Here is a 13,652-nt window from a genome sequence, read left to right as displayed (position 1 = left end):
CCTGAGATTTGGTATATACTCTTCCTTTTAATTTATCTCTGTCTTTAGCTTTAGGGATAGAGGTAAGGTTTGCCTACATCCCACTCTTTCCATACCCTACTTATGATGGCTTAGGATATTTGTGAAAAATACAGGGTATGATTGATTGATTGATTGAGTTTATGTTTATATGATATATTTTATCTTTTAAGTTTATGTGTTATGATTTAAGGAAAAATAATAAAGATGTTGAAAACGAAAAGATTTGAGTGGGGAAAATTTTGCAAGTTGTCTGTGGAGGGTAGACCAGAGTCTTTCCTGTTGAATTTTATAACTCTTTGCTTATCCTCATATATTTGTGAATATCACCAAAGTTTAGCAGAATAAACCAATAAAGCATGATTTTAATAGCTTCTCAGTTGTTTTTATTTTTAATTTTCTTTCCCGCTAGATAGTTTAGCTGTAAATCAATCACTGTCCGGAGATCAGGAACTATGGTCTCCTGATGGTAGATTTAAAATGGGTTTCTTCAGACCGGGTGAGTCTCTAAACTATTACCTCGGAATTTGGCACGGATATTCGACACCTGAAGTAGTCTGGGTAGCAAATAGAGAAACACCCGTCTCTGATAGATTCCTTTCTAAACTGAAAATAATAGATGGTAATTTGGTGCTGTTAAATGAGTCAAAATACCAAATTTGGTCGACAAACATGATTTCTACTGCTACATCTGTATCAGCAGTTCTTCTTAATAACGGTAATTTAGTTTTAAGATATGGATCAAAGGAAAGTGCACCAATTTGGCAAAGTTTTGATCATCCAACTCATACTGGTATGAAGTTACTATACAACAAGCGTGCAAACACAAAGCAGATTATTACTTCATGGAGAAATTGGGCAGATCCTGCTGTGGGACTCTTTTCTCTAGAGATTGATCAAATTAACAAGCAGTATCTGATCAAGTGGAATAGATCTGTGGAGTATTGGACTAGTGGCGGTTGGAATTGTACCTATAGTTATGTGGATAACTTTACCTATAAATTCAACTATGTTAATAATGAAAACGATAGTTATTTTACATATTCTGTACACGGTCCTTCATATACACAATTTTCATTTATATTTTTAGACATCTCAGGGCAGGTTAAGTTGCGGACAACAAAGAGTTATGATACGCAATTGTCTCAAACCACAAGAATTTTGTGAAGTTTATTGATGTGTGAAAATATATCTATAAATAATAAACACGATTCGCAACTAAGCTTTAAAAACCAAACAACCTAATCTAGTTCACACAATCGGCAAGTGTACCGGTCGCGTGTGGTAAAGAGAAAGGAAGTCCGGGTATCGAACTCAAGGACACTAGAGGTGGCTTGAATACTAAACCCTAACTAAGTCCTGCCCTAAAACAATATTTAATTTATTATCTTTTTTTATTATTTTAATTAATGTAAACTAATTTATCTAACTTACTTAACTTAACGAAACTAATGGGAAAACTTAACGGCACTAACGAATTTTTAACGAATATGGAAAAACGACTACCTAGGCAAGAATCCTATTGACAGTTCAACGGCTAACGGAATTAACTAATCACACGACACCGGGATCTTAAAAATAAATAAATCAACTAAGGCTCACTAAAGTTCGCTAGATCATCTCTCGGTCTCACCAACTAACCCTCACGAATCTAAGAAGATTGAATTAACCTACCGGGATAAAGATTACTAAGGTACCCTAATGACGTATCTCCTCTCGGACTCAACAATACAAAACCCGCTAAAAATTGGTACTAACAACTCTAGGGATAAAGGGGTAACAATATCTAGCTTGATCTAGGACACTTATTTGCACGCAAATCTAAACCAGACAGAGCCAAAACTCGCTCTCGCGCAATTCTAACTTAACCGATTAAAGACGCGAGACAAACCGACTCCCTATTACCTCTCGGTCACAAGGAAGGTGAACCTATTGAATTTTAATAATTAATTGCATAAAAGATTCCTATAATTAATTGCATAAAAAACATAAAAAATATGGACGGTAAAGGTAGGAAATTTAAAAAATCTTGAAGAAAAAAGAGCTAAAATAGAGACTCTCTGTTTAAAAAGGACTATTTTGAGAATTTTCTATATATATATTAATCCCATTTGACGGCTGTCGACACAAGGCTTTTTTTTTTTTTTCTCCACCGACTTCTTCCGTTCCCTCGCTAAATGGCCTAGTGATCAGTGGGCCCATCTAACTCAATTATGAAATGGAAAACTTCCGTCAAAACAAAATCATCATCATCATCATCATCATTGTTATTACATGCATTTTTTTCTCTTTTATTTTCTTTTCCTTTGTTTAAATTGCAACTTCCAAGAGTATATTTATTTTTTTTATTCATTACGTAATTTATTTTTTTTTTCATTTTACATACTATAATAATAATAATAATAATAATAATAAAAATTAGTAATATATACATTATGCTCATCCTTTCATTCGTCGGTCTCAAGTTTAGTAAAAGTGCTCTATTTTAGCTCATTGACTTTCGAAACCATTAGACTCACATATGAACCAAATATTAATAATATTTAATAAAAACTTGGCTCAAAAGTATTTAAAAATATAGGAAACATTTATATATAATATGTATATTTCAACCCATATCATATATGGCGGGTGTGGTGCATTTGGTTTATGCAATCAGCAGATGATTTCATCCTGTAATTGCTTGATTACTTTCGAGCCCAGATAAAAAAATGATTGGGATCTTGGCAGTTTCTCTGGTGGGTGTGTGCGAAAAACTGAAGTGAATTGTAGTGTTATGATAGTGAAACCTGTGTTCATCTTAAGTTATGTCAAAAACAGTTTTATTTCTGCAATTCTTGAAAACGAAGCCCTGCAGTTAGAGGAATCAGCATGCAGACGTTCTTGCTTGGATAACTGCACTTGTGAGGCCTATACTTTTATCCTTAATGTATGTAAACATTGGAAACGTGAATATTTAAATAACATATCGTTTGGGTTTGTTTCAAGCGTTTCAAATCTAGACGCATCTAAATTCCACATCAAAGTTGTTTCCAGAGATATTCCAAAGAATAGTCGTAAAACAAATAAGGAGGTCATGGGTGCTATAGCCGGGTCTGTTGCAGGTGCGGTATTCGTCATGGGTATAATTTTGCTCATAATCCGTTTAAAAAACAGGATAAATGTTGGAAAAATGACAATGGAAGGATCGTTGGTGGCATTTTCTTGCAGAGATTTAAAAATAGCCACCAAAAATTTCTCAGATATATTGGGAGGTGGTAGTTTTGGGTCTGTCTTTAAAGGGGTACTGTATGATTCTTGCATTGTCGCAGTGAAGAAGCTAGAAGGTGTCAGCCAAAGAGAGAAGGAATTCAGGAGTGAAGTCAAAAGCATTGGGATCATCCAACATGTTAATATCGTACACCTTTTTGGGTTCTGTGCAGAACGTAAAAACAGATTGTTGGTATATGATTACATGGCAAATGGTTCTCTAAATTCTCATCTTTTCAGTAAAAAACTAGATATGTATCATTTTGGATTTTCTAAACCCGTAATCGTTTACGAACGAAACATTTTTAGATCTTTATTATTATTGAAAATCCAATATTTATAGGTAAATAAGTTTCCTAATGTTTACTTTAGGCCCTTGTACTTCAATCAATGTTTAAAATCAAATTATACCAAAACTAGTTCAAGTAATGCTCATTTAACAAAGTATAGGGACTAAACTTGTAAAAAATAAAATTTCCCCCCTATGAAGGTCGGAGCGCTGCGCGGTGGGCATCACCCTCACCGTTGCGCGGCGCTATGGAGACCCTGCACAGATCGTTTAACTTTATTTCGTTTTCTAGCTCGTTTAAGGTATAAAATCGATTATTTTATGCATGTTTGAGTGAATTAAGGAACAAGTAATCATAATATAATTAAAATACAACTCCTAATTCATTTTCCCTTGTCCAAGATCAGATCTTTATGAATCTTTCGGTGGTTCTTTCCTTAAAATCATATATATTTGCTTAAACGGGCCAAAAAGGCCATAATTAATTCGGTTTATGTTTCTCTATATAAACAACACTTAGATATCTGCTGTAAACTTTAATCCAACCCTAATACACCTCCTCCAGCCGTCACCTACCTCTGGTCATTCCTAAACCCTTCGGTTTTTGCATATTCGTTAAAGATACAAGACTTGATCGTTGACTTTGCTTGCTTTAGGACCTTTGACTTCCGTTTCTCATCAATCCTTTCACTTTTCGGGTAAGTTGTAAACTGTAAAATCATTCATATATATTCCCTAGTCAATAACCTTCAATCAATTTCAGTGGTTGAAGGGTGTTGACTGGTCAAATCGTTTAAAACTCGTTAAAGGGCAAAATAGTTAACTAGTTTGACTATCCGTTTTCTCATACTTCTGCTATGATTCAACGTTCGGTCCAGAAGACTTTTATTCTTGTAACGTGATTTTAAGGCTACTGACCAAAACCCGACTCCCGAATCGCTGTTCGGATTCTGGTCAGTACCAGCTCGCTTAAACGTTTAATTCAACATAACTAGAGTTCTACTCGTCCGTTTGGATTGATTCCAGCGGCATTAAGTTTGTTTTTATTTATAGTTTCATATCACATAGTTTAAGGTTCTGATCATTAATCTCGTTTGACGCATAGCGGACTATTCGCTTATTCATTAACTCGTTTATCGTATTTATTAATCACTTGCCTTCCATCTAAGATGAGTTTTATCATTCCCCTATTTTACTCAATTTTCACAAACATTTTGGGGACATATGCGTATATCATACTATACATACATATCTATATATACATACATATCAAAGATAGCAAACGTGTAATTGTGTGTGATTAATCAAATCTACTTATGTGCTTATTTGTCTTTGTATGCAATCGTTTGACATATCCTCTTGGAGAGGGTTCTCATTTTATTGTCCACCACCCGATTCGCTTGGCAACAGTCTTATTCTATTTATTTGCTCATGGTTGATTTACCGGCGCCCGATTCGCTTGGCAATGGTTTAATCGACAATCTATTTGCTTATGGTTTGATTTCATTACCGCATTTATTACGTTTTGCTTATTTATTATATTAACATTATTTTTGGTGTCAAAATTGGTTATAGACTCACTCAACATATTTGTTGACAAAACTCTATTTTCTACGCATATGCAGGTTGTTTGAAGTTGAAGTATGGGCGCTTAGAAAGACCTTAGGGTTATAATGAAGACAAACTTGGATTTAAACTTGTTATATTTATTTATTTGAATTGTTTTTGTTGTATTTGATTGTTGTGTGTATTATTTGAATAAAATAATTAATTAGATATTGTCATTTATAATTATGATAGTTTCTTCGAGCTGTGAGTAATCGGATCACGCCCCGGCATTTCTGCCTTAAGTTGGGGTGTGACAAGATAGCCTTCTAACCTGGGAAATACGGTATCAGGTTGCACTTGGAGTTGCTAGAGGGTTGGTTTATCTTCACCAGAAGTGTAGAGACTGTATAATCCACTGTGACATAAAGCCAGAAAACATTCTTTTGGATGCTAATTTATGTCCAAAAATTGCAGACTTTGGTATGGCAAAGCCCATGGGTAGTGACTTTAGTAAGGTTTTGACAACTATGAGAGGGACACGAGGGTATCTAGCTCTAGAATGGTTATCGGGGGTGGCCGTCACTGCGAAAGCAGATCTTTTTAGCTACGGGATGATGTTGTTTGAGTTGGTTAATGGTAAGAGAAATTCCCAGCAATCTGAAGGTTGGACTTACATATTCTTCCCTAGTTTAGCTGCAAATGTTTTGATGGAGGGAGGTGATATCCTTAGCTTGTTAGACACTAGGTTGAACAGGGAAGCTAGTGCTGAACAAGTCACCGAAATTTTAAAAGTTGCATATTGGTGTATACAAGATGAAGAAGGCAACAGGCCTTCAATGAGTCAGGTGGAACATATTCTTGAAGGGGTTTTGGATGTGAACATGCCTCCAATTCCACAATCTGTTTGCCGATGACACGGAGGATGTTCATCTCTTCAAACTATATTCTCAATCAGGAATTCAGTACGGGGGGAATTTACCAGATGGTCATATTGGATTTTGATCATAAAATAACTTAGGCTTAATGATTAAGTATAAGTCTATATTATTGATTATGTAATTACGGGTGGTTATGTAATTTATGTCATGGGATTACCGTTTCAATTCATGAAAGTACGTTGTTGATCAAATTGTAAGCACTAGTTACTTTGCAGGTATTCAAAATACAATACAATATACATAGATTATTAATATAGGGCAGTGTTTTTGTACTTCAATTCTTGTTATCTTGTTGCTTCAGCTCATCTACAATTAGTTTTGGCGTCGTGTTAAAGAATATTGTTGATTAGTTCTTCTTGAAATTAATAGAGAACATGATAAATATTAAACTTATGAACCTGTTACAGCATGGAGAGTAGTAACAACGGTAGAGTATGATGTAGTCGACATATTCATCATCTTGTTCAAGTTCTCCTTTAGGATGTATAGTTAAGGATGGTGTTAGGGTTCTTGAGGGGAACCTGGTTTTTTTTTAGAGAGGAGTCAAAAAATTGTCTATGTGCTTTTATTAGGTCATGATGTTAATTTTCGAAAACCCTTTATTAGCTAATAAGGGTAATATGGTCCATCAACAATTAACAAGCTAACATATACTAAGGTATATTAGTAATTTTTATCAGTTATAATATAAATGTTAACCATGGCCATGGCCATATATTAATACATGGGGAAAGTGAATAAGGTGCTGTTAAATGTCCAAGCTTACACGTAAAACCCATCAAAACTATGTAGTTTTGATTAAAGGTTTCCTAAAATTCATCATTTAACTAAAATCTCATATAATAATACAAGATTTTTAAGATTAGTTATAGGGATGGTAATAAAACCCGAATCTGATGGAAAAACCCGAAACCCGACATAAATGGGGCGGGTAATATCCGACCCGTTAGGTTTGGGACTAGTTTTGAAATTTTTCGCGGGTTTAGGACGAGTTTGGGATTTCTAATATACCCGGTTACCCGACCGATTACCCGATAACATAGACCCATTTACCGGATTATATACCCGATGTACCCGATATAACTTATTATATTATATATATACTATATTCCAAATATATTATTTGTCGAAACTTGTTTATGTCAATTATTTGAGATATTTTATATATATGGTAACCATCTTTGTAATCGATTAGTTATATTTTGTCAAAACCTTGGTAGAAACCCGACTGGTTTAGAGCCGGGTATACCCAACAGGTATTTTGTCAAAACCCGATAGGAAACCCGATGGAAAAATCCGAAACCCGACGGGTAATTACCCGATTAAAACCCTACTGGCTTGGGACGGCGTCCATCCCTAATTAGTTACTTTAAAAACGAAAAACCCATTAATTACTTTAAAAAAGAAAAAACCCATGTCCCCGTGTATCGTCTTTCATTCGTACCTATGAACCAAATTTTTTTTCTTTCCTTTTTTTCTTTTTTTTAATCCACTATTCTTGACGAGGGGTCACTTAAAACTAGATTCATTGAAGTTTTAGACCATAAATTTTGTATCTATGATATTACAGATTCTTCAAAAGCAGCGCCGCAGAGCAGATCTTTTCCAGTGAAAGAAATTCTTCTACAATGGCTTCAAATTCCACTTTAACCTTTTTTACCTCGTGATATCAGAAATTGGTCACCAGCTCATCAGCAAAATGTTTATTTCAATCCTTTTTTTTTCTTTCTTATTTAGCCATAATGATCTGCATGTGAGTGCAGGAATCAAATTTGGCATAACAATGCTTCAACGATGTCCATCACTCATAATCTCATATGCCCAAGTAGATTTAATTTAATTGAATGAATTTTTAGAAATTTTTAATCAAAACTAAGTAGTTTTGATGGGTTTTACATTTAAGCTAGGACGTCTAACAGCACCGTATTCACTTTCTCCATATATATATATATATATATATATATATATATATATATATATATATATAGGGGAATGTCAACATACAATAATCGCTTAACGTACATTACGTATGCGGCATACGTTTAGCTTAAACGTTCAAAACCTTTAAAAGTTCAGGCAAAAACTTAAACGTTCAGCTAATACGTTCAGCTAATAGCTATGCGTTTTGCTAATACATTCTTCTAATACTTTCTGCTAATACATTATGCTAATACGTTCTGCTAATACATTCTGCTAATACGTTTCAAATCTTAAACGTTCAATGTCAAAAACCTATCATCCAGAACTCAAGATTGATCGATTGAAGCTTCAAATGGAAGATTAATTGAATCGATTTCAAAGATTAACCGATCAATTGGCTTCAATTTCAATTTCAATTCAACTAAACAAACCTGTGATTTGCATTTTTCCAATGAGTTCTTTGTCGACGACAATGTTGGTGACGAAGAGTGTTGATGGCGCCGATGAGCGGAGGTGAATGAGGTGTGCTGATTTCGGTGAGGGGTGGTGGTGACGGACTGAGGGAGAGGGACGGACAGATTAGTGTAGCTGTCCGTCCCAAGAAAATCAACGGTTAGAAGTGTCGCGTACGTAATGTACGATAAACGATTATTGTATTATATCGTGTATATATATATATATATAGGGTGGAGTTATAATAAGAAGTGAGATGTGTCTAAGAAGTGTAGGAAGGGATCTGGTGCGTCGGATGGAGTAATCTAGTGGTTGGAAGTGGAGGTGTGTTATTTCCTCGGTGTGTTTTTTTATTAGTTGATAATTTAAGTGTGTCAGGGGTATTATAGTCTTTTTAAAATGGCTGGACATGCAAACCGGCAAGTAATTTTGTTTAGAAACTCCTACTTTTATGCCTATGATTTGATTATAGTTGTTCTCTCTTTAAAATCTTCTAAAAGTTGAATTATATTCTGACGGGAATCACATAGTCAATTGTTTCTTGATTTTCCATCTCAGTCGACGAATATGGATCTCAAATCACCAATGAAGGTCGCCGGTGGTTTTAATAATCTTCAAGGTGCGTCTGTAGTTGCGATTATTCAATGTGTTTTTCGTCGGTAGATTATCCCCAATTGCTAGGGTTTGACTCTTTTAATTGAAGGTCTGAGAAGCTAGGTTTTAACATTTGATGTGTGTTTCGATGTGTTGTCTGTAGTTGTATTGGTGTGTGTTGGGTACCCTGTTATGATTTTGAGTTGTGTTTAGTTTTTGGCGAGTTGGATTGCTGTGTGATTACTCTGTTATATGGGTCGAGAATGTAAAGAGGAACGACGAGAATGTATAGATTTTGATTACTCTGTTCTATTGGTGTGTGTTGGGTACTCTATTATGATTTTGATTACTCTGTTCTGTTGGTTAGTGTGTTTACGATTTTTGTTGTAGTGTGTGTCACACACTTAATCAGCAGGTGTGTTTTTTGTTATTCGGTGTGTTATTATGGGTATAGAATGTAAAGAAAGATGATGAATGTTTATTATGTTGGGTGATTAAGTTGTGTTATAGTTAATAAGACGTTAAGTTTGTTGTCAAAGCTATTGTTTAGTCTCATAAATTCCGAAAGCGTTTTTTTGTAGTTTGATACTTGTTTTGATTGTTATATGGGATGGAGTGAAGATATGAAGCTGTTCTGATTCATATTTAATGTGATGTTTTACTGTTCTGTTTAGTTTATTATGGTTAATGCTATGTTTATTAGATATGATATGTGTGTGTGAGTGCTCTGTTTGGTAGTTAGTTGTTAATGAACAGTTTAGTGAAGTTCGGATATGAATGATTTTTTGGGTTAATAAAAGACTGATGTGTTTGTGATTATACTATCAGTTCGGAGAAGCCCGAGATTAGAAAAAAACACAAGTGCGGGAATTTTGGGGACTAATAAAGAAGGTAACAAAGGTAAGAAAATCTTTGGGACAAATAAATAAGGTAACAAAGGTAACAAAATAAAAGGTAACACTTTTTGAAGTTAACATGATTTATGTTTATTGATTGTGTTGATTTGTTGTTTTAGATAAAGAAGTTGGTTCAAAACCGCACGTACCTGTGAACGTTCCTTTTTATAAAAGTAAGTGTTGTTGTGTAGTTAATTGTATTACGATGTTAGAAATGCAATGCTGATCGAGTGTGTTTCTAATATAAAATAAGCAGGTTCAAGAAGTGATTCGGATGACGCAAATCCACCTGTTAAATTGTTTCAAAGAAGTAAAGGAAAGGTGGACAGAAGTAGTGTGTTTCACAAGTATAATGGGGAAAAGATGAGGCCAAGGGTTAGGGCAAGTTTGTTCCATGAATACATTAACAAGTTGTCAAATGAACAAAGGAAAAAGGTAATGCAAATGGGTTTTGGTAGCATCCTAGATATCAATGTAGCAAACATACCAACGGGGTTGGGTTACTGTTTAGTTAATAACTACAACCCCGACAGTAGTGTGCTAAATTTGGGGGATAAATAAGTTAAGATAATTCCGCAACTGGTGGAACGTTTGTTAGGAATACCTAGGGGAAAGGTCGAGATAGTAGAAACAAATAAGCCAAGGTTAGAAGATGAGGTTGTAAATAGGTGGAGGAATCAGTTCTCTGACCCAAAAGCAAAGGTGTGCCCGCTAAAGTTTATGGAGCATGCCAAAAACCAGATTGATAGTGGATGGCATTTCAAAATGAACTTTCTCATTGTGTTTGGGACATATATGGGAGATATTACTGGTAATAGCACGGTGAACCAACGATTTATACCATCAATTAAAGATATTAACGCAGTTAGGGAGATGAATTGGTGTGAGTACGTGGTGACGTCATTGAGAAGAACCCGTAAAAAATGGAAGGAAAACAAGGAGTACAACGGATCAATGACAGTGCTTGTGGTACGTTATGTCTTTTATATTGAAATTAGTTTTCATTAGTTAATTTTAGTAATGTAACTGTTGTAACACAGCTTGCTTACGCAAATGAACACTTTGGAAATGTGGTGGAGAAGGGAAAAATTTTGTTGCCAGTGAACATCTTTACAGACGATGACCTTTTTAAACTACAAGATATATTGGAAAGCAAACGAGTGGATGATCGCGCCTCGTTAGGAAAACTTGAAAACAGTGGAAAGAGACAGAAGGTGGAGGATGTTGGTGGTAATGTGGCGAAAAAGTTTATGAAAAAGGAGCTAAAGAAAATGGTGATCAAGGAAAAAAAATAGGGCGTGAAAATGAAAGAGTGTGAGCTTGAACAGGAAAAGGATGATGACGTGGCATATGTGGATGGTGTCGTGGGGTCTTTAGAAATTGAAGAGCCTGTTGCAAATTTTAAAGATCCGTTGTACATCCCGACACAAACCGAGGAGGAGGTACGTACTGGTTGCGGGCTTTGTATTTTAGGTCAGTTAGATGTATGTGATGTCGACTAATTGTTTGTTTTCGCTTTGTTGATTGTCTTAAAATAATAGGACCGGGCCGAAAGGATAAGTGACTTGATGCAACATTTTGATAACGTGTATGGAGATATATGCCGTGAGTTTGAAGAAGCACACGACTTGTGTTCAGGTAGCTTGTTGATAAAAGAGCTTGAGGAACAGTGGAAGTCGATTCTGGGTAAATACACCATCAAGAAGGAAGAGGATGTGAATAAGAATGAAGGTTTGTCTAACGTTGAAACATACCACGAAGTGAAATCGAACATTCGAAAGCCTGAATCTACTCAAGTTGTGACAACACCAAAAAACCTGAAGGTGGTTTTTAATTTACCGGAAGTGAACGTGCAGTCGGCAAATCGGAAAACGTTTGACGAAACACCAAGAACTGTAAGTAAGGGAAAGGAAGTAGTATTTCAAAGTAATGACACAGCAAGTATCGATCAAAGGCCCCGACGACATAGGTTCCTATCAGAAGCGTTTTGCTCGCCTTTTGCTAAACGTTTGGTGAGTTTGGGAGCTGCAATATCTAAGGAGGAAATTAGCATGGCAGATTATATTTTTGCCGCGTACGGGGATCAAAGGTAAGTGTTAACTGCTGTAAATTATTATATGGTTGTATGTTATAAAATTATAGTGTTGGTGATGAATTTTGTTATTCGTTTTGTTGTGTAAATAGGGATGTTGTATTTAGCACAGATGAAGGTGTTTGCGTCAGGCGTGTTTTTCTAGAGACTTTGCGCCCAGACGTGTGGGTGCATATATCAGTGATGTCTGCATGGGCAAGCGTGCTGAATTATGAGGAATCGATAAGAGTGAAACACAACTCGGTGCATAGGCTATATTGTTCAGCAGTAATGTTGGTATGTGACACTTCATGTAATATAATTATAATTTGTTGTAGTATATAATAAACGTATATGAACAGCTACCGGATCATTACGAGAAAGACGTGTCCACGAGAATCAAAAATTTTGCTGAGGCGATGGATAAAATGCTTCAAGCTCAAAAGCTGAAAAGCATTCAAGGGGTAGAGTTGGTGTTAATACCGATAATAAGCGGTAAACACTTTTATCTGATGACTTTCAACTTGAAGACGTGCCAGATTCATATTATTGATAACATGGGGACAAGGGAGTCTTTCAAAAGCAGATACAGAGGGTTGCCCGAAAAAATGGTATGTTATTCTTATGTTCGTATCGAGTAATATTATTTGTAGACATAAATTTATGTTGGAATAATTGATTTTCAGTGAGAGACAATGGCTGGGTATTTGACTTTAGTAGACCACCAGGGGGGTCGAAATTTAAAACAGCCAAGATAACGCGGGTCGATGTACCGTGGAGGACGACATACAACTATGTGGATTGCGGGGTGTTTGTTATGAGACACATGGAGACGTTTAAAGGTGGGAATACTAAAGAATGGGTTGTTGATTGTGGTCTTGCTGAAGAACTTGACAAACATGGACAGGTGTTATGTGACATCTGCCCTGATCCGACCCGACCCAGGTACCCGTTTCCCTTATCCGATCTCTTTCTTTTATGATTTAATATTTATTTATACTTATATTTTACTTTTAATAATAATAATATACTTTTCCTTCCCGCCTCTTTCTCTCTCTTTCTTTCCGCCGTCCCCTCCCTCTTCCTTCTCTCATTCCGCCTTCTTTTCCCTCTTGTCGCCGTCCCGCCCTTAAGCCTTGTTTCCCTCAACTCTATGCTTGTCCTTTGGTTCTTCCCGCCTAAGGATGTCTGCAGCTCCACGCGCCAGACTCCTTACATGGAAGCCTGCGTGAAGACATCTTGTTCCTGCGATGCGTGAAGAGAACTCTTCTCGCAGCGCGCTAAGAATGCATGTTCTTCCCGCAATGCGCTAAGAATATATGTTCTTCCCGCGATGCGCTTAGAATTCTAGTTCACGCAGCACGCTAAGGATGTGATTCTTCCCGCAGTGCGCTAAGGATTGTTGTGCCAGCCTTCGCGCTCGCGCACTCAGCCTTCCCGCGCTTAACCCTTGTATCTTCTGTTTAAATCTAGCCGTTTGCTTTTGTGTTGTCTTATCTTTTGAGCCGTTGACCTAACCCATCTAATGTCTGAATAGTTACTTTCGACGCAGCATGCGCACCAACCCCATTGGTTGACAGATAAAGTGACTGACATAATCTTTTGAGATCTGCTTTTGCCATGCTTTATCCAGTACCTTTATCTGATCCGCCCATGCTTTTTACTGTTCCCTGTCA

The 13,652-nt window shown here is 36.1% G+C and overlaps 1 pseudogene; it reads left to right on the top strand.

Moving 5' to 3' along the window:
* Positions 1–420: 420 nt before the first annotated feature.
* Positions 421–6,268, top strand: LOC143609403 (G-type lectin S-receptor-like serine/threonine-protein kinase At2g19130 pseudogene; annotated as a pseudogene).
* Positions 6,269–13,652: the final 7,384 nt, after the last annotated feature.

Source organism: Bidens hawaiensis, unplaced genomic scaffold (assembly GCF_021521415.1).
Source record: "Bidens hawaiensis isolate Kalapana, Puna unplaced genomic scaffold, B.hawaiensis_p1.1 tig00419617_1, whole genome shotgun sequence".
In the NCBI taxonomy this organism is placed as follows: domain Eukaryota; kingdom Viridiplantae; phylum Streptophyta; class Magnoliopsida; order Asterales; family Asteraceae; genus Bidens; species Bidens hawaiensis.
This window is presented reverse-complemented; position numbering and strand designations above follow the sequence as displayed.